This window comes from Ovis canadensis, chromosome 2 (assembly GCF_042477335.2).
Source record: "Ovis canadensis isolate MfBH-ARS-UI-01 breed Bighorn chromosome 2, ARS-UI_OviCan_v2, whole genome shotgun sequence".
Taxonomy (NCBI): Eukaryota; Metazoa; Chordata; class Mammalia; order Artiodactyla; family Bovidae; genus Ovis; species Ovis canadensis.
Window position 1 is genome coordinate 49,401,364 of NC_091246.1, and position 21,723 is coordinate 49,423,086.

The 21,723-nt window shown below is 45.3% G+C and overlaps 1 long non-coding RNA gene across 2 annotated transcripts in view; it reads left to right on the top strand.

Annotated features, from left to right (window-relative positions):
• LOC138433430 (uncharacterized) overlaps positions 1 to 18,932 on the top strand; it is a 45,075-nt gene extending 26,143 nt beyond the window's left edge. For both annotated transcript variants that reach the window (XR_011254303.1, XR_011254304.1), the window contains exons 2-3: positions 13,147 to 13,297; positions 17,697 to 18,932. This is a non-coding gene — a long non-coding RNA (uncharacterized lncRNA). The remainder of the gene's footprint in view (positions 1 to 13,146; positions 13,298 to 17,696) is intronic.
• Positions 18,933 to 21,723: the final 2,791 nt, after the last annotated feature.

A 21,723-nucleotide genomic window follows, 5' to 3' on the forward strand; every position in this document is an offset into this window, starting at 1 on the left:
GTAAGGACTGCATCCAGTTCCTGGCAGAGGAGAGACTCAATAAGAAACTGCTATTGTTTTCTCCAAATGTGAGGGTACAGAGGGGCCATGCTGAATTGACTTTGGAAACATGGAGACACCTGACACTATTAAGAGACTGTGAGCCTCCACGTAGGGGCCATAATCTGTTTCCTTTAGGCTTTTGAAAGAACTGGAAATAATCTGAGGAACCCAGCACCCAGAGGCTCCCAGCCTGGGAACTACTGCCCAAGAGTCTCAACAACTTTTCCAGCTCTGATAACACCTCTTGCTGAAAAATAGCCAAACCTCTTAAAAGAAATCCAAGTGGTCAATAGCAGCTGGGCTTGTGGCGAGTCCAAAGCAGACACCAGGAGCGGCCACAGCCCAGAGTCCTGGCTCCCAGGGGCAGGGCCCTTGGACAAGGGGGTACATCAGAGGAAAGCTTGCAGCCTCCGTTTGTCCAGGAACTGAACCTCCACACCCCTCCAAACTCTCTGATCTGAAAATACCAAGAGAGAAGGAAGTGGTTATTTCAAAGGCTGGGCGAGCCTACTTTGCAAAGGAACCTCAGTCCTGAGTCCCTCAAGGATTTGTTGAAAGAGAGAACATTGACTGTTTCCTTTCCTTCATTTCCTCCTTCCATTTCTTGCAGACCTGTTCTAAATATATTTCTTAGAAGTCAGGATGTAAGATGGCAAGACGCAGAAACCCAGCATCAAAGGTAGAGAGAAAACTTGGGATCTGGGTGGGGTGGGAGTCATTTAGGGGGTCAGCCATGTGATGAGGTCTCCCATGGCAAATGCCACAGCTGGGAGGAATAGCACACAACCCTCCCCTCTGTGGGCTCCCTTCAGTTCAGTTCAGTCACTCAGTCTTTGAGATCCCATGGACTGCAGCATGACAGGCCTCCCTGGCCATCACCAACTCCCGGAGTTTACTCAGACTCATGTTCACTGAGTTGGTGATGCCTTCCAACCATCCTCATCCTATGTCATCCCCTTCGGCTCCCACCTTCAATCTTTCCCAGCATCAGGATCTTTTCCAATGAGTCAGTTCCTCATATCAGATGGCCAAAGTATTGGAGTTTCAATTTCAGCATCAGTCCTTCCAATGAATATTCAGGACTGATTTCCTTGAGGGTGGACTGGTTGGATCTCCTTGCATCCAAGGGACTCTCAAGAGTCTTCTCCAACACCACAGTTCAAAAGCATCAATTCTTCAGCAGTCAGCTTTCTTTATAGGCCAACATTCATATCCATACATGACCACTGGAAAAACCATAGCCTTGACTAGATGGACCTTTGTTGACAAAGAAATGTCTCTGCTTTTTATTACACTGTCTAGGTTGGTCATAACTTTCCTTAAAAGCATCTTTTAATTTCATGGCTGCAGTCACCATCTGCAGTGATTTTGGAGCCCCCCAAAATAAAGTCTGCCACTGTTTCCACTGTTTCCCCATCTATTTGCCAGGAAGTGATGGGACTGGATGCCATGATCTTTCTTTTCTGAATGTTAAGCTTTAAGCCAACTTTTTCACTCTCTTCTTTCACTTTCATCAAGATGCTCTTTAGTTCTTCTTCACTTTCTGCCATAAGGGTGGTGTCATCTGCGTATCTGAGGTTATTGATATTTCTCCCGGCAATCTTGATTCCAGCTTGTGCTTCCTCGAGCCCAGCGTTTCTCATGATGTACTCTGCATAGAAGTTAAATAAGCAGGGTGACAATATACAGCCTTGATGTACTCCTTTTCCTATTTGGAACCAGTGTGTTGTTCCATGTCCAGTTCTAACTGTTGCTTCCTGACCTGCATACAGGTTTTTCAAGAGGCAGGTCAGGTGGTCTGGTATTCCCATCTCTTTCAGAATTTTCCACAGTTTATTGTGATCCACACTGTCAAAGGCTTTGGCATAGTCAATAAAACAAAAAGATGTTTTTCTGGAACTCTCTTGCTTTTTCGATTCTCCAGTGGATGTTGGTAATTTGATCTCTGGTTCCTCTGCCTTTTCTAAAACCAGTTTGCTTGAACATCTGGAAGTTCACGGTTCATGTATTGTTGAAGCCTGGCTTGGAGAATTTTGAGCATTACTTTACTAGCGTGTGAGATGAGTGCAATTGTGCAGTAGTTTGAGCATTCTTTGGCATTGCCTTTCTTTGGGATTGGAATGAAAACTGCCCTTTTCCAGTCCTGAGACCACTGCTGAGTTTTCCAAATTTGCTGGTCTATTGAGTGCAGCACTTTCACAGAGCTATGGATGCCTCTCACCTATTCTCTCTGGCTCTTCACACCAACAACCTGAGACATCCAAGCCAGGTGTTCTTAGTCCCATTATACAGAAGGAGAAACTGAGAGCCAGAAAGGAGGTGGTAATACTACACATCCTGGTTAACTTATACTGAGCACATTACAATTTGCCAATAAGGTACAGCAACCCACTCCAGTATTCTTGCCTGGGAACTCCCACAGACAGAGGAGCCTGGTGGGCTACAGTTGAGGGGTCACAAAGAGTCATACATGACTGAGTGACTAGCACTTACACTTTTCAATAAAGTTCTGAGAATTCATAGGCTCCCCACAAGGAACCTCTGAGGAAAGCACTATTATTACTATCCCCATTTTACAGATAAGAAAGTTAAGGCACAGAGATATCAAATAACTGTTAGACACCAGAGCCCATATTTAAAATCACTGGCTACACCAGCCCTGCCCAAGGAACCACATGAGTCAGTGGCAAGTTCAGTGGTCTTTCCCTGCCACCCCTCTGCTTCTATGTGGTCAGTATAAGGCTGGCTATTTTAACAATCGGATCTACACAAAAAAGGGGTCAGTGTGTGGGAGGGAGGGAGCCCCCCCATCACTGAAGGGCATCTCAACCAAAAGTACATGACCCCTAGGTGGGGTGTTACAGAGGTGATTGGGGTTGATCTTAAGGTTCTTTCCAGACATGAGCATTAACACAGGATGAAAGCGCACGTGTGCATGCTCAGTCGTGTCCGACTTTTCGCAACCCTATGGACTGTAGCTCACCAGACTCCTCTTGTCCGTGAAATTTTCCAGGCAAAAATACTGGAGTGGGTTGCCATTTCCTACTCCAAAGGATGGGAGAATGAAATCCACTGTAGGCGCTAAACAAACCTCCAAAAAGATTTCTAGGTCTCATCTTTTCCTTCCATTCTCATGTCACTGATTCATTCTTAAGCTACAATTTATAATGTACTGAGCACCTATTATGCACCAGTTGTGGTGTCACGTAACAAGGGACAAGACAGACGCAGCCCCTGCCCTCCTGGAGCACGTACTCCGGGGACCTACACAATCCGGGTTGCCTTCCCGCAACTTCCTCTCCTAAGCCAGTGTTTCCTGCTCTGGCACCGTCTCCTACTGTTTCTCTTCTGCCAGCTCCTCCTGCTGAAATCAAACCCAATTCAAATGCCACCTCTTCTAGGGCACCTTCACTGGCGCTCCTAACAGCAGTGTCATCCCTCCTGCCAGGCTCCTGTGACCAGTACAGGGTGTCTACATATCTCACGGGGGGTTATGGTGATCTGTTTTGAACTTCAGATGTTATGGGGAAGTGGGGGGGGTTCTCCTACAAGACCACGACCTCATGGTCAGCAGGGTGATTGTGTCTTAGTCTGGCTTTCCAGTCCCAGCCATCCTGACATACAGATTTACTCACTGAACAAGTATGCCCTGAGCACCTATGAAGTGACAGGCACTGTTCTGCCTCTGGGTTTACAACTGTGAATAAAACAAACAAAAAGCCCTACCCGCATTGACATTCCAGTGGGAACGAGTAAGTCGACAGATTGATAACTGAATGAATATGCATTGAATCCTGAAAATCCTTTTAAGACCTTTTCCCCGGGAAAAGGTACATTTTATAGGACTGTTTGTATATCCACAAGGCCAAATATTTAAGTAAACTAAGTGAGCTCTTGAAGGGAGTCTATCTTCCTCTGTGCTGTGAGTGTTTAAAAAATCACCGGAAAGAGATTGTGTTGGAATGAGTTACTACAAAATGACCCTGTTTGGGAATCCAAACCCACTGAGGTACTAGTCTGAGGCTTGGATAAAGTAAAATAAACTAAGCTTTAGAGTCACAGGAAAGATTCAATTTGAGGAAACACCAGACCCAGGGGCAGTAATAACAAAAATAATCATAGCAGACACTTACACAGCACAGTCTGTGTGCCAGGCCCAGGAGAAGCCCAGGTTCCCGACAGATGACTAGGCTGTGTCAGAAGGAAGGGGAAGCTACCAGAGGGGTGACCCTGACTGGAGCTGTCCCTCGAGATCGGGCCATTGTTCACTTGGGCTGTGACTATCCTGTGAACCTTAGCGAGCTTGCAGCCTGGTGCCTTTGAAATTCCTGGGGATTCAATGGCAGAAAAGACAGCTTTTCCCAAATGAAAGGAAATTTGATTCCTTAAAATAGGAAAATCATGCTCAAGGGAGGAAATTCCTTGTTACTCTAGAGGCATCTTTACTCCCTGAAAAGCAGACTGGAAGCACACTCATCGAGAGCCTGCTAAATACCAGGCACTGTGAGAGGATCTGACGTGAACTCACTGCTGGGCACTATTCTAGGGCTTCCCAGGGGACACTAGTGGTAAAGAACCTGCCCTCCAGTACAGGAGACATAAGAGATACGGGTTCGATCCCTGGGTCGGGAAGATCCCCTGGAAAAGAGCATGGCAACCCACTCCAGTATTCTTGCCTAGAGAATCCCATGGACAGAAGAGCCTGGTGGGCTACAGTCCATAGCGTAGCAAAGTGTTGGACATGACTGAAGCAACTTAGCATGCATGCACAGGCGCTATTCTAATGTGAGGTCACAGCCGGGAATGAAATATATACATACTGTCAGTCCCCAGGGCTGACATGCAGCCAGGATGTCCCTATATAACTGCCTACTTGTTAAAAATATTTACATGTTTTGTAATGCTCTGTTTAATAGAGCAGCTGCCCTGAGCCCCCGAGTGTCTCCTCCTTCCCTTCTCCAGCTGCCCCAGGCCCTCCTCCCATCCTTCCCCACTAACTTTCCTAAGATCCAGCTTCTCCAGAGTCGACTCCAGCACAGCTGCAAGCCCAGAAGACCTGGCACATGTTGGTGGCTCAGCCGGATCTGACTGGCCAGTGCCTGTTAAGTGTTCTGTTTATCACCTTTGCCTGACCCTCCTGGAGCTGCCAGGCCACGAGTATTTCACTTAACCCTCGGCAGCCCAGTGAGCGGGAACATTGACCCCCTCGGTATCCTGCTTCCAGCCCCTTAAATGCCTCTGTCCCCCAAACTTCCTTCTCCTGCTGCCCTCTCCTTCCTCACTGTGTCCTGTAGTGAGCTGATCCCAGCTGGTGGTTTCCTACCTTTTCTACTCACTCACATCCCCTGAGTTTGCTTCTGCAGCCTGGACCATTCTCCTGAGTTGGCCATATGGCCAGCTTCCTACTGGACTTCTCCCTGGGAAGTTCCCCTGCTGCCTCAGACTCAAGGTCTCCCCAAGTTACTGAGGACAGCTTACTTCCCAGACCTTGCCTTCCTTTCTCATCTCCTCCTTGCCTCCTCCTGGGTTCCCGTTTTTCTTATTCATGCAAGCACATATTCGTGCCATAAACACCAAGAGAGTATCCATTACATGCCTAGCACTGAGGCTGACACTGAGGATGAGGAAGCGAACAAGACAAACCCTCAAGGAGCCTATAGCCCATCAGGTGCCCAAGTGAGAAAGTAACCTCCACTCCTTCCTTAAAGCCCCAACAGGAATATTAAACAAGCCTGCGACTTGCCCCTTTCCCTCCATCTCCACTGCCAAGGCCTGAGCCCAGATCCTCATCCTCATCCTCTCTCGGCAAGGCCTCCCTCACAACATCCTCAGCCTCCTTGCCTCGTGAGCCCCTGCAGGTCTTTCTCGGTCACAGGGTCAGATGGCCATCTTGGCGCACTTTTAAAGCTTCGCATTCCCAGCCTATAGCCTTCCATGCCCCCCATTGCCCTCAGGAGACGGTGCAAGCCCCCGGCCTGGTGTTCACAGCCTCTCTTGACCTCGTTTGCTCCAGTGGGGTTGGCTTGGCCGGTGATGAGCTTTTGGATGGTGGACCTGTTTATTCCTAACCACTTGCTGTCTCCTCTCCAGCCGGGGTACACATGCACACGGATCCCCATGAGCACACGAAAACATGCAGACACACCCATGCTCAGATTCACGTGAGACACAAATGAGCAAGGCTGTTTATACCTGCACACGTGCCTGCACATCTGGAGTTGCCAGATTTATCAAATAAAAACACAAGGTTAAGTTTGAATTTCCGGTCAACAACAAACTATTTGTAAGTATAAGTATATACCAAATATTGCGTGGGACAGACTTACTACACTAAAAATAATTTGTTGTCCATGTGTAATTGAATTTTAACTAGGCGTCCGTATTTTATCTCGTGAGCCTGCACATCAAGGAAAGTTTACACAAACAGCGCCACATACAGAACCCAGCTTACACACACACGTTACACACTGACAGGTCAATACATCTGAATGTGCATGTTTCATGTCACGCCTCCGGGACGAACGGGCATCTCACTACCTAGACCGAACTGTGGCAGGGCCATGCAATTGGTCAGCTGTGCACAGCGCTTCGGGGAAATGTTTATTCCGCGAATAAATGCCTAATTGACAGGAATTCCTGGATGTCCAAGTTCCAGAATGCTGTGTGCCCAGAGCAGTCCCTGCGGAATTTGAAGGCAGACAGAATTAAGCTCTAAAACTTAACCTCAACACATCTGTACTGTGTGTCTTTGTGCAACTCACTCAGCCTCTCTGAGCCTCCATCATCTCATCAGTAGAATGGAAATATTCCATTAATAATCCGACTCCTTGGGGTCATGGTGAGAATTACTAAATGACATCATATATATGGAAGACATTTTTAGAGTTTTGGATACAAATCAGTTATGATTTACTGTCTTACTGTCTAATGCATATGCAAAATCAAAAACCATTAATTGCAATTGGATTCAGAGATGAAATGGCCCCTAAGAGAGAAGGTAATTAAACATTGGAACAATCAGGCAGTTAAAGAGGGTGGGAAGAAACTTTTGGAAGTGATGGGCATATTTATGGCATAGATTGTGGTGATGGCTCCATGAATGTATACTTATCTCCAAACTCATCAGATTGTATTCATTACATTGTACAGTTCTTTGTATGTCAGTCATACCTCAATAGGGGTAAAGAATTGCCTGCATCGGGGGAGAACTGGGCTCAATCCCTGGGTTGGGAAGATAGCCTGGTAAAGGGAATGGCCTGGAAGATTCCATGGACAGTATAGTCCATGGGCTGCAAAGAGTCAGACACGACTGAGTGACTTTCACATATCTCCATAAAATGGTTAAAAAAAAAAAAAAAAAAAAACAACAAAATCAGGCACTAGTATTAATACTATAGAATCACACCCTAACAGGTCAGGTCCTAAATTCAGCACAGACAGGGAAACCTGTGTATGCTTAAAACAATTTGGAAACCCTTTAGCCTTGTATACACAATGTTTTGAGATGTCAAATAATAATTCTTGTGCACACAGGAAACTGAGGACCAAAGAAATACAATAGAGGGAAAAAAGAAACTTCTTTGCAAATATCTGAGCATATTCTGCTTTTCAAACGACTAGCAAATCCCTAGTGGTAGATGGCAGGGGTGGAATCTGCCTGCCTGCAGGGTTTCCTCCATTCTTCTAAAAACATTGAGATTCCAAGTGGTTGACAGTACTGTTGTTGTTCATCAGTTATCTCCCACCTTGAATACATTAGGACTGGAAGTGCCTATTCTCTTGTGGTTAGGCAAGATCATGTGACTTGCTGTAGCCAATGAAATATGAAGTGATATGTGTTACACCCGGGCAGATGCATTCCAGTTGTGCTAAGTGCTAAGCAGCACTTCTCCTCCCCCAGCTGCAGAAGTAAACAACACTCCAGATGGTGAACCCTAAGTATCTAAGAGAGGTCAGTGTTGGGCAGAGACTCCACTGACCTACAATGGATTTACAGCTTGAGGGAGAAACAACCTTTTGCTGTCTTAAGCATTTTGTATTTGGGAGGTGTGTGTTACTGCAGCAAAATCCAGCTGACCCTGACTAATATGCTTTATAATCTGAATACATATTCATTTATTTGTTTGCTGATAAGACTTTTTAATGTCATTACCTCTTACGGGGGAATAAAGTTCTAAGTAAACTTGTAAATTAAATAAGACTGCTGTGACTTCAGGTAATTATACCCTTCCTGAATAACAGACTGGTTCCAAGTAGGGAAAGGAGTACATCAAGGCTGTATATTGTCACCTTGTTCATTTAACTCATATGCAGAGTATACCATGAGAAAAGCTGGGCTGAATGAAGCACAAGCTGGAATCAAGATTGCCGGAAGAAATATCAATAACCTCAGATATGCAGATGACACCACCCTTATGGCAGAAAGTGAAGAAGAACTAAAGAGCCTCTTGATGAAAGTGAAAGAGGAGAGTGAAAAAGTTGGCTTAAAGCTCAACATTCAGAAGATTAAGATCATGGCATCTGGTCCCATCACTTCATGGGAAATAGATAGGGAAACAGTGGAAACAGTGGCTGACTTTATTTTTCTGGGCTCCAAAAATCACTGCAGATGGTGACTGCAGCCATGAAATTAAAAGACTTTTACTCCTTGGAAGGAAAGTTATGACCAACCTAGATAGCATATTAAAAAGCAGAGACATTACTTTGCCAACAAAGGTCCATCTAGTCAAGACTATGGTTTTTCCAGTGATCATGTATGGATGTGAGAGTTGGACTGTGAAGAAAGCTGAGTGCCAGAGAAATGATGCTTTTGAACTGTGGTGCTGGAGAAGACTCAAGAGTCCTTTGGACTGCAAGGAAATCCACCCAGTCCATCCTAAAGGAGATCAGTCCTGGGTGTTCATTGGAAGGACTGATGTTGAAGCTGAAACTCCAATATTTTGGCCGTCTGATGTGAAGAGCTGACTCATTGGAAAAGACCTTGATGCTGGGAAAGATTGAGGGCAGGAGGAGAAGGGAATGACAGAGGATGAGATGGCTGGATAGCATCACTGACTCGATGGACATGGGTTTGGGTAAACTCTGGGGGTTGGTGATGGACAGGAAGGCCTGGCATGCTGCAGTCCATTGGGGTCGCAAAGAGTCGGACATGACTGAGCTACTGAACTGAACTGAACTAGTCACCTTCTAGGATTCGCTGGTGTCTCAGATGGTAAAGAATCTACCTGCAATGCAGAAGACCTGGGTTCAATCCCTGGATCAGGAAGATGCCCTGGAGAAGGGAATAGCAACCCCAATCCAGTATTCTTGCCTGGAAAATTGGACAGAGGAGACATGGTGGGCTACAGTCCATGGGGTTGCAAAGAGTCAGACAAGACTGAACGACTAACACTTTACATATTTTAGTTTCCTTCCAAACAAACTTTGTAGTGGCTTAACAAGTCAAAATATATATTGGTAAACAGTATAACTAACATAACCACGGAGGAGAAATTGGAATCCACTCAGGGAAAAAACAGAGAAGACTGTACCTGGAACCTTGCTAGAAGTCAAGAAAGAAATGTTACATTATGGATCAGCAAAAGCATTTAAGAGTGGGTAATAGAAAAAAATAGTACCAAAAAGCTCTGGACCAGAGGGCTGGGAGGGAAAAAACCAATATTCATAGAGCGCCTGCTGTGTAGCAGATACTCTGCTACATGCACTGAAGATACAATTTCTTTATCATTCTTACTAAAGCCCAGAGAGGTCAAAGAAGCTGTCCACATGCAGAGGAGGGATTCAAACTCACATTGGCCTCACTCTTACATCAATGCTTGTATCGGAACCATAGGGAGGCTGAGTTTGGCAGGGCATACTGGTCACCATTCTCTCAGGGACGGTTTCAATTTAATGTGGAAACAGGCTAGCATTCAGTTTCCCAACAGCTCAGACGTGACGGTCTCTTGGTGAGGACTGCAGTGTCCAGAGGGCTTGCCCCACACAGGGCGGCCCTGTTTATGACTTCCTGCTCTGCACCCACAAGGGTCCCCGATTCTTGGGAGTGTCCTCAGAGGAGGAAGCAGCATTCCAGGTCCAGATGCAGACAGCTGTGAACTAGGGTGACTCATTTTGGGGCAAGAAAGAAAGAAGAAAGCCACTTCTTTGCCTGGATTCCCTGTCCCCAAATCCTAATCAAGGAGAAAGCTTCCTTAAGCTCCCTGAACACAAGACTCAGTCTGGGTGGCTGGCGCATGAAAGGGGCGGGAAACCAATGACGTCCAGAGAGAGCAAGGTCCAGAACAAAGAGGAAATTCAGGGTGGGAGATCAGTTTTTCTCCCTGGCAAGGCTCCTGCGGCCATCTGGCTGAGGGGGCTGTTATTCAAACCTCTGGATCGTAGTCTGTTTGTTTTTGAGCAGTTTGCAGCTGATTATTTTCATCAAATTCCCTATGACCAACTGCACTGGCTCCGATAGCAGGCAAACCTGTGCAGCCAGCATGTCCTGTCAGCTGGGTTCACAGATCCCCTCCCAGGGAAGCAGCAGCACTGGTCTCTTACCAACAAGTAGCCCCTGGCCCAGGACAGAGCTTTCGCCTCTGGATGCCCGGGCCAGCCTTCCAGCTCTTTCAGTGAACATCAGCGAGACAGACTGGGGTGAAGGCATCTGGGAGAGCAGAAAGCCCCAGGTGCTCAGACCAGCTCCAGGGGCCTTTAATGATGTCATTCCAGCTCTGAAAAGGCAGCACCAACCTTTTCTGGATGTCATCAGCGTGCAGAAAGGCTGGGTGGGAAGATCTCGGAGAGGACTGAACTGAGCATTCAGATCCAACCTCCATTACTCTCGCAATCAGGCAGCTGAGCTTCCTTTGCTTCCTCTGGGGATCAGGGAGAGCCCAGGATCTGCCCCTGGGCTGTTGTATGCAAATGCATACACACATATTACAGGCGCATGCAGGTGCGTGCATGCTATGTCACTTCAGTCGTGTCCAACTCTTTGAGACCCCCATGGACTATAGCCTGCCAGGCTCCTCTGTCCATGGGATTCTCCAGACAAGAATACTGGAGTGGGTTGTCATGCTCTCCTGCAGGGGATATTCCCAACCCAGAGATCAAACCACGTCTCTTACATCTCCTGCCTTGGCAGGTGGGTTCTTTACCACTGGTGCCACCTGGGAAGGCCCTGTATTACAGGCAGACCTCTTTTTATTGCACTTCACGTTGTTGTACTTCTCAGACGTCACTTTTTTCCTTTTTAACAAAGTGAAGTTTTGTGGCATCCCTTCAACACTGAGCAAGTCTGTTGGCACCATTTTCCATCATTTATTCATTTAGTGTCTTGTATCACATTTTTAGTAATTCTTACAATATTTCAAACCTTTTCATCACTCTTATGTTTATTATGGTGATCAGTGATCTTTGATGTTACTACTATAACTCTCTGAAGATTCAAATGATGGCTACCAGTTTTTGTTCTTCAGTTGCTAAGTCGTGTTCACGCCTTTGTGACCCTGTGGACTGCAGCACGCCAGGCCTCCCTGTCCCTCACTATCTCCTGGAGTTTGCCCAAGTTCATGTCCGTTTGAATCGGTGGTGTTATGCAACCATCTCATCCTCTGTCTCCCTCTTCTCCTTTCGCCTACCATTTTTAAGCAATAATGTATTTTTAATTAAAGTACATACTTTTTTAAAAAAGACATAATGCTGTTGTATACTTATTAGACTATAGTGTAGTGTAAACATAAATTTTATACGCACTGGGAAACCAAAAGATTTGTGTGATGTGCTTTATTTCAATATTCTCTTTATTGTGGTGGTCTGGAACTGAACTTGAGATACCTACCTCTCAGGTATGCTTGTATATGTGAAAGCCTAAACCACACCTGTACAAGCAGTTATGCTTATGTCCTAAGTCGTGTCCGACTCTGCAACCCTACAGACTACAGCCCGCCAGGCTCCTCTGTCCATGGAATTTTCCAGGCAATAATACTGGAGTGGGTTGCTGTTTCCTTCTCCAGGGGATCTTCCTGACCCAGGGATCGAGCCCAAGTCTCTTGCATCTCCTGCATTGGCAGGTGGATTCTGTACCACTAGCACCACCTGGGAAGCCCAGTTCTTGAGAAATACTGTTAGGTTCCTCCTTACATTTCTCTAAGCATGTCCTACGCTGGCCTCTCAGCTCTCCTGGCTGGAAGGATGAGTGAGGCCTGGTGTTCCTTGCTTTGGGAAATGGGATGCAGGGACGGGCTGGGGCGGGGGTGTGCTTTCCTTCCAGAGGCCATAAGAGTGATCCATGTCTGCAAAGTAACTGTAGTGGCCACAGACTGATAACTTTTTACCCAGAAAGTATAATCCAAATGGTTTAGTAAGATGCAAGCTCAGTTACTCAATCTACCTTCTGGATGTCAGCCTGTCCTTGGGGTTAAATGAGCTCTTAGCAAGCCTGACATTTCGTTATCTGCTTTCTCTGGCAGTTGTTTTCCAGTAGGGAAACCCCACCTGTGCAACAGGAACACAGGCTCAGGCTCTTTCAGAAATTTCTTGCCAGGCAAGCTCAACGGCAAGGTGGGTATGGATGGGGGTGTTGTTTTAAGAAGAAAGGAAGAGTGGAGAGGACGCTGCCTGAGGGGAAGGGAAATGCTCACACTTGCCCAGTGCTGAAGGAAACTGGGGGAAGGCAGCAGGTGCATACACGCCCCTGACCTGCCCCCGACTTCTCCAAGAGAGGCCCAGGGCAGGAGAACTCTGTAGGGGAAAACAGAGCTGGGAGTGGCTTTCAGTTACTCTCAACTGCCCTCTGTGGGAAGATAGGAAGAGAGTGATCAAAGCAGGGAGCTCTTGGAGACAGAGGTGCTCAGAGCTGGCAGGAGACCCACTGACTTTGGGGGTGGGCATGGACAACTGTGGAAGAAAAGCCCACCGCTGACCTGGCAGAAAGAGACACGTCCTGAGCTAGGGATGGACTGAGGGTGCAGAGGGAGCAGTGTTGGATCTGAGCTGGTGATGTGCTGTGTGCAGCCTGGGTCAAGTCGCTTCCACCAGGATTCATGAGAAGCTAGAGGATTAGACTGTGCCATTTCCAAGCAGTTCCCAGAACCAACTCACAGTCTCTGATGCACTTGTCAGGTGAAGAAACCAAAGGAATGGAGGACGGTGACTGGTCGCTTGAGTCCACGCCCCTTTTCTCTGTCCACTGGATGTTCCACATTGTCCACATTCGACTATCGAGCTCCTGATGAAAAAAAGACTGCTCACCAACGCTCATACAGTTTTACAGGTTTGTCCGCCATGTGATCCTGTAGACTCCTCCCAATAACCCTGTAAAAAAATAACTACAGTTGGGTAACGTTATGTGCTGAGAATTATCCTAATCCCTTTACATATTTCATTTTACTTAATCCCCACCATAATCACGTGAGACATGGGTGTTTTGTCCGTGTTTTACTGATGTCCGCTTGCCCTGGCATGTGTGAGCTCCCCTAGATGCCTGATAACTAAATGCAGTCTCTGAACCTGACCCACGGATTCTCCACTCGGGCCCTCAGCCCTGGGCCAGCTTCTGCCTGTTTGTGTTAGGCTCCTGTTTCTTCCCAGCTGTCCTTGGCTCTGGTCTCCCTCTTGCCAGAGGGGGCCTTGAGAAATCATTCTCCTGGTGCAGCAGGAAGAGGCCACTCGGGTGGGCTGGGTGCCGAGGGACATGCTGAGTTACTTTCCACAAGTCTGCTCCTCCCCAGAGAAGGGCTGGCCCACCCAAGTCTCCGAGGATGGTCTGAACAAGCATCTGATCTAGAAAGTTGGCCCAATGGTCTTCCTTCCTCTCTGGCTAGGAGGATCCAGGGTCGTAGCTGCTGGGCCAAGCCCTCCACCTGTGTCCTAGATCCCGAGGCCTCCTCTCCTGCTCAGCCTTCCTTCCCGCTCTGCTGGCTCCTTCCCATTGGTTGCAGCTGAGGGGCAGCAGAGAGAGTCCAGACACAGACACAGAGCCAGGAGACAGGGAATCAAAGATGCTCTGTCACTTACTGAATGCATGACTCTGGAGAGGTCAGTCACCTGCTGAGTCTCGGTTTCCTTTCCTGGAAAATGGGGTAGTGAGGGTGGTGGGGCATGACTTTCCAGTCTGATTTCCAGCTGCTCCCCTTCTTGCTATCTCTGCTCCAGCCATGGATTATTTAACAAATCCATTCAATAGATAGGTTGGGCACAGAGCACTCTCCTGTGAGAAGCTCTACACAGCCTCTGCCATTAAAGAGTCTGCAGACTAGTGGGGCAGCAAAGTTACAGGCAGCTATAAGACAGTGCTCTGAGAACTGAGATGCCAGAAGTCAAGGGTGTTGGGGCAACATGAGGAAAGGCATCCAAGTCAGGCCTGGGAGGCTTGCAAAGACCTCCCAAAGGATGAGACATCAAGCTGAGATCGGGTAGAAATCAGCCCTCTGAAGAAGAGAAAGAGAATATTCCAGGCAGAGGCAGTAGCTTGAACCAAGGCCCAAAGACAAGAGAGGTTTAGGGGACATGAACAAACATGGTTCGGTTTGATTGGACAATAGCCCATGAATGTGTGTGGGTGTATACATGTGTATGCACGCATGAGTTTGTGTGTGCACTCGTGAATGTCGGAGTAGGAGAGGATAGAGATGCGACCCTGGAGAAATGGGCATGGATGAGCTTTTGCAGAGCAAGACTCTGGGTGGTACACAGAGAGAGAAGTGGGGGAGGATTGGCGGGATTATAAGCAGGGAAGACACAAGGGCAGGCATGACTTTGGAAAGATCCCTCTATCTGCCATGGGAAGAGTGTCTCAGATTAAAAAGAAAAAAGATTGACAATACCAAGCCTCTATGAGGTTGTGGAGGCATTGGAACTCCCATACTCTGATACAATGGGATATATACATATAACCTGCACCATCAGTTTAAAGAACCATTAGGCAATACCTAGTAAAGCTGAAGATCTGGGTATTCTTAACCAATTCTTTGGTTCCTACCCAAAGAGACATATGTGAAGATATTCACTGAAGTGCAGTTTGTCTTAGTAAAAGAAGCAGAAATAACTTATCCAGGCATTTGTGGACAAACAACTCTGCCAACTGCAATTTGCTTATTGCTGGAATGTGAAAGTGAAGTCGCTCAGTCGTGCCCAACTCTTTGCGACCCCTTGGACTATAGCCCACCAGGCTCCTCCATCCATGGGATTCTCCAGGCAAGAATACTGGAGTGGGTTGCCATTTCCTTCTCCAGGGGACCTTCCCGACCCAGGGATCGAACCCAGATCTCCCACACTGCAGGCAGATGCTTTAACCTCTGAGCCACCCTGCTGGAATACTACCCAATAATTAAATGAATGAACTGGATCTCCAGGTATCAGGGACGAAGCTGAAAATATAAAGAGCAGTGGTGAAAAAAATGTAACTTGCAAAAGGATATGAATGTAATACCTTGTGGTTTGTGGATCATAAGTAGAAAAAGATATGAAAATATATGTGAGAATCTATCACAACAAATTAGGATAATATTAACTCTCTGGAGGGACGTTTAGGCTTCCCAGTTATAAAGAACCCACCTGTCGATGCAAAAGAAGTAAAAGATGAAGGTTTGATCCCTAGGTTAGGAAGATCCCCTGGAGGAGGGCATAACAATCCACTCCAGTATTCTTGCCTAGCAAATCCCATGGACAGAGGAAACTGGCAGGCTACAGTTTACAGGGTCGCAATAAGTTGGACACAACTAAAGCGACTTAACACACACGTATGGATGGAGGGAGGGTTAAGGGATAGGGTAGGAATTTAGCTGAAATTATACTCTTATAATTCTGTAAAAGACAGAATTGAAGCAAATATAGTGAAATGTTATTATCTATTGAGTAAAAATGGTTACGATCTTGTGGCTCTTGCATTGTTCCCTCTACTTTTTGACATGTTTGAAGTTTCTGTCAATTAAACTTTTTAATGGATTTGTGGACAATGAGGCAAGGTGGCGGCAGTTCTGCTGGGGAGGTTTTGCTGTGTCTAGGTGAGGGGAACTGGTGACGTGGACCAGGGGAGGGCACAGTGGGGAACAGAGAGAAGTGGATATAAACAAGCAATACCCAGAAGACAGAATTCAGTGTAACTTTCTGCCTGCTGGAATTCTTCCTTTTTTCTCTATCTGCAAGCCCCTGAAGTTCTGCCTCCAGGTGGCGTCTTCAATCATGCCAATCTTCAGGTATCTCTCTCTACTCCTGCTACTGGTTAAGTCGCTTCAGTCGTGTCCGACTCTGTGTGGCCCCACAGACGGCAGCCCACCAGGCTCCCCCGTCCCTGGGATTCTCCAGGCAAGAACACTGGAGTGGGTTGCCATTTCCTTCTCCAATGCATGAAAGTGAAAAGTGAAAGTGAAGTCGCTCAGTCATGTCCAACTAGTAGCGACCCCACGGACTGCAGCCTACCAGGCTCCTCTGTCCATGGGACTTTCCAGGCAAGAGTACTGGAGTGGGGTGCCATTGCCTTCTACGACTCTGACATCTAGCCCTCCCAGCGTCGGTCACTCTTGGAGTCATTTCACGCAACATCGCCTGAACCTGTGGTGTTCGTATGGTATGTCTCATTTCCAGTAAAACCATGTGTTTGAGCAGGGCAGGAATCCTCTCTTATGCTCTCGACAAGTGTCCTTCTAGGCGTGTCTCTGTGGTTAATTGCTGCATCCCACAGCCTCACATAACGCCAGACATGTGGTTGTTGCTGGGGAAATTTTAGCTGAATGAATATAAGAATAGACAAGTGAGTGACTAGATGAATTCCAGAAAGAACTGCTGAGGAAATGCAGGGAGTCAGTGTGGCTGTCTCGAATCCAAACTGCAAGTTTGCCATTAACCACCACTAACTGCGGTAGAGTCGCTTCACCCCTCTAAATCTGTTTCTCCCAGATGGAGAAAATGCCCATCTTCCAGGACTGATGCTTATGGATACTTTATATTGCTTAGGTATACCTATGGGTATTACATATTATGAAGATTACAGCTATGATATATCTCTAAGATGCCTACCATTTCCTCCCCAATGTCACTGATACTCCTCATGGAGCTTTCGTTGTTCCTAGTTCAAAACCTGTGGCTTTTCATACCTGCAGATGCAGCCTCCTGTGAGACAAGTGATGGAGCCAGGTGGACCTTAGACCCAAGCTGAGCCGATCATACTCTCTCCCAGGAATTTGGAACACAGAGACTTAGTCAACTCACGTGCATTCATTAAACATTGGATGACTAGACTACTCTAATCAGAGTTCTCTTAGTGGCTCAGATGGCAAAGAATCTGCCTGCAATGCAGGAGACCCTGGTTCAATCCCTGGATTAGGAAGGTCCCCTGGAGAAGGGAACGGCTGCCCACTCCAGTATTCTTGCCTGGAGAATCTCACGGACGGAGGAGCCGGGCAGACTACAGTTTATGGGGTCACAAAGAGTCGGACATGACTGACTGACTGATGGTCACTTTTTCTACTCTAATTATGCCCTGAGATTGTATAGTCATATATTTTAGCCAACATGCTGCACTGAAAGATGAGAACCTGGGAGATCTGGGGGGAAATAGGACACTGTCCCTCCTCTCTCCTGTCCTGTATCACAGCCCATTTTCTTCAGTATTTACAGACAAGCCCTCTCTCTCTTATAAGACCAAGGCTGACTTGCTCCTGTCTTTCCCACAGCACTAAGCCTACTGCCTCCTGGCACGGAGAAGGTGCTCAGGTGACATTGGTTCAGATGAATTGTGTTGATGCGGATGGAAATGGACTACTACTGATGGAGGAAAGAGAAAATGAGCTGGTGAGTGCAGAAAAATCCAAATCATAGGAGGAATGTTTCAAGTAACTGGAGATGTTTAACTTGTTGCAGAAAAAGGTTCAAGGACGGCAAACAGCAAAAGGGATCTCCTGCTTTCTAAAAGTTACAGAGAAGCAGGTGTGGCTTCACACCAGGAAAATCCTGCTGTTGGAACCGCTCACAGGTGTGCTGGTTGTCTTCTAAGCCTCCCTGTTTGGGGACATGTACAAGCAGAGACTGGGTACCGTTTAGCAGCTGTTCAGGCACTATATGAGAGGGCTGGGCTAGTCACCTCTAAAGTTCTTTTCAACTGGGAGTGTCTAGGTCTATACTTTAATTTATTGATGCACCCTAGATGAAATGGCTAGTCAAAGTCCTAGCTATTAATGAGACGTCTCAGAAACATGGTCACGTGTTCTGATATACATATCAGGAAAAGAGCATCCATGGAATAACTGCTGAGATTTGTCATCTCAGTTTTCTTGATACAGTTTTATTAATATTGGATAAAGTTTTAAGAGAAGTGTTTTTTCACCCTAAAAATGTTAATGGGCTGCCTGTCAACTGCAAAAGAAGAAAAATCGCTAACAGAAAAATTATGCAGCTACAGTGTTAACCCCGAAGTAGAAACAAGAAGTGAAGTTCTCGTGAAGCAGAGTGCAGGGCACGTGCTCAACACATAGGCATGTCCCACTGTCTCTCTTTTTAGTCTTCCCGAAGTTACCAAGAGGACAAAATCAGGATGAAGTTCAGGACTGCAGAATCCAGTGGGACCTTGCTGTGTGTGGGGGACCTTGTTGTGTGTGTGGGATCAGCTAACTGAAGACAGAAACATTTCCAAAATTGTTATGGAAAAATAACTCCCCCTGCCCCACAGTAATACCTCCACCGGTCCACTTCCAGCTTGACACTCCCATCAGCATAACAATCCACTCCCTGCCAGGTGGCTCAGAAGGTAAAGAATCTGCCTGCCAATGCACGGTATCACAAAGAGCTGGATGTGACTGAGCATTCCATTGTATGGATGTGTACAATTTATTTCTCCATTCAGCAGTCAACAGACACTTTGGTCATATCTAGTCTGTGGTAATTCTGAATAAAGCCTCTATAAACATTCACAAGCAAGTCTTTGCGGAGACATACATTTTCATTTCTCTTGGTTAAATACCCAGGAGAGATGTTGCTGGGTTATACCGTAAGTAGAGGTTTAACTTTATAAGAAACTTCCAAATTGTTTTCCAAACTGTGCAAATTTTACATGTGTTCCAGCAGTGGATGAGAATTCCAGTTGTTCCACATCTTTGCTAGCACTTATTATTGTCAGTTTAGTTTTTTGAATAAACTTTTTATTTTAGAACAGTTTTAGATTTACAGAAAAAAATTGTAAAGGTAACTAAGAGAGTCCTGATATATCCTGCACCAGTTTCCCTTATTATTCACACTTAACATTTGCTACACTTAGTAAACCATTGTAAGCGTGTTATTCTTAAGCAAAGTCTATTCTTTATTCAGGTTTCCTTAGTTTTTATCTAATGTAACTCACAACGCCACATTACATCTAGTCATGTAGTCCCCTCTTGGCTGTGACTTTCTCAGATCTCCCTTGTTCTTGAGAACTTCGTCAGCATTGAGGAGTGTTAGGTATTTTGTTGGGTGTCCTCAGTTGGGATTCGCCTTATGTTTTTTCTCAAAATTAGATTTGGATTATAAATTCTGAGAAAGAAGACCACAGAGATAAAGTATCACTCTCATCACATCATATCAAGGGTACATACTATTAATGTGACGTCTGACAGCTGATGATGACCTCAATCACCTGGCTGAAGTACTGAGAAAAAAGGCTTTCAGTGTGTCCATATGTTTATATACCTTTTCCATGGGTCTTTATTTCTCCTGCAGTGTAAGATTTGTTATTATCCAATCTAGTGAGTTTTTAAATTTCTGATCTTGTATTTTTTAGTTCTAGAATTTCTATTGAGTGTTTTGGTTGTTTCCATTTCTCTGGTGAGATTTCTCCAGCTGTTTATTCATTTTGTCCATCTCTTCCTTTTCTGAGCATATTGATAATAGCTATTTTTAAATTCTTATCTATTAATTTCATCATCTCATCATTTCTGGATCTGTATTTACTGTTCTTTCTTTTAGTTTGGTATACATTTCCTGGCTTCTTCATGTTTCCAGTCATTTTTGTCTTTGCTGGACATTGTGGATACGATGCTGAAAGTCTAGATTGCTATCTCCTTTTAAAGAGTCTCATTTTTTTCTGGCAGGCAGTTGACATTATTTTAAAGACAGTCTCAACTGAATATCCAGAGCATTCAGTGATGTCTCTCTAATATGGCTAGACAGAAATCCAGTATCCATCAACACTGTGAGACTACCTAAATCTCTGTTGAGCTCATAACCCTCCAGTAACTGTTTCCAGCCATGTCTCTCAGAGCCTCGCTCTGTGCATGTACAGCTTAGTACTATGCAAAACACTTAAGGCCATGAAAATTTCACATCAGTAATTTTTAAAGCTCCCTAAATGATTCTTATTTACAGCCAAGGTTGAGAACTATTGAGTATTAATTTCCTGATTGTGAAGGAGCTGGGGAAAAAATGCCCTAATACCAAAGAAATTGTTGAACTCCCCAAGGTGGCCTGGCCCTGGACAAAATTATAAAAGATGTTGATAAAGAGCTCTATACTAAAATGGCTAACCTGGGAGACGTACAGGAACAGAATCCAAGATAAACCAATGAGGCAAGTTTTGAGTACCTCCTGTCCTTTAAAAGTATCAGCTATTACAGCTCATTCTTGCTCTATTTAAGTAGTCCTTCTCTAAGACTTTCTTATCACCTAGACTGATAATTTTTGAGCTGGGTCTCATTAAGGATAAACACTGTGAAAGCAGTGAAGTGAAGAAAGAAAGGGAAGAGAACATATGAAGGGAGAATAAAAAGAGCATTAGGGAAATTCAGTGAGTTCTTTAATGGAACAATGAGAAACAGAAGTTTAGTTGATAAAAAAGCAGAAATAAGATGACTTCACTCTTCCCATCAGTTGAGATGAATCAAATTTAGGAAACTTAAAAAATAACTTATAAACAGTTCCTGTTGGTTTGTAATGAATCTCACCTTCTTTGGGTTGGAGTAGATCTTTAGCAGAAGTTTAATAAAGGTCTGTCATAAGCAGGGAAATCTAAACAGTGTACAGAGAACTGGAGATGTCTAACCGTGCAAATCTAATCTGAAGATTGGAAATTCACTAAAGTTACACGTGGCATTTCAGCATAAAGTTGCAGAGAGTGAACTTTATACATGGACAGAGATTATTCTCAATGTTTTGTATATGTATGGCACTGCAAAAAAGCAGAAATCACTGAATAGACAGGGAAGCTTATGGATCAAAGACACTTGGCCATATATGATTTAGAGATCTTCCTTGAAGCCAGGAAACAGAAGTCTGAGGCCTAAGGTTGCCATTTACTGTACATCATGCCCTTAAGAAAATCCTTTAATTTCTTGGACAACTTCGTTCCTTTTTCTACTAAAGAAATGGGTATATTAATGCCTGCTGATCCTCCTGTTTCCACAGACTCTCAGGAAAGACCAAATGACCTACATTGTGTGGGAAAGCCTTATAAGGTTAGAGCCCACTTATGATGCAAAGTTATTATTACTAATAATAAACAAGAAGAATGTGTGACAATGCCCAGAATTTCCTGTTGAGACAACAACTTCACTAAACCATTAAGAAAAGTAGGATGTTTGTTAATTCCACAATAAGAGTTATGCACTTGTATTGTTTCAACAATCTCCAGGGAATAAAGGGTTTGATAGCAGCAAAGAATAAGCCAACTTGTCCTAAAGATTCTTGTTCTCTTTAGAATCATTTCAATAGTGTTTGTGCCTTACCAAGGCTTTCCCT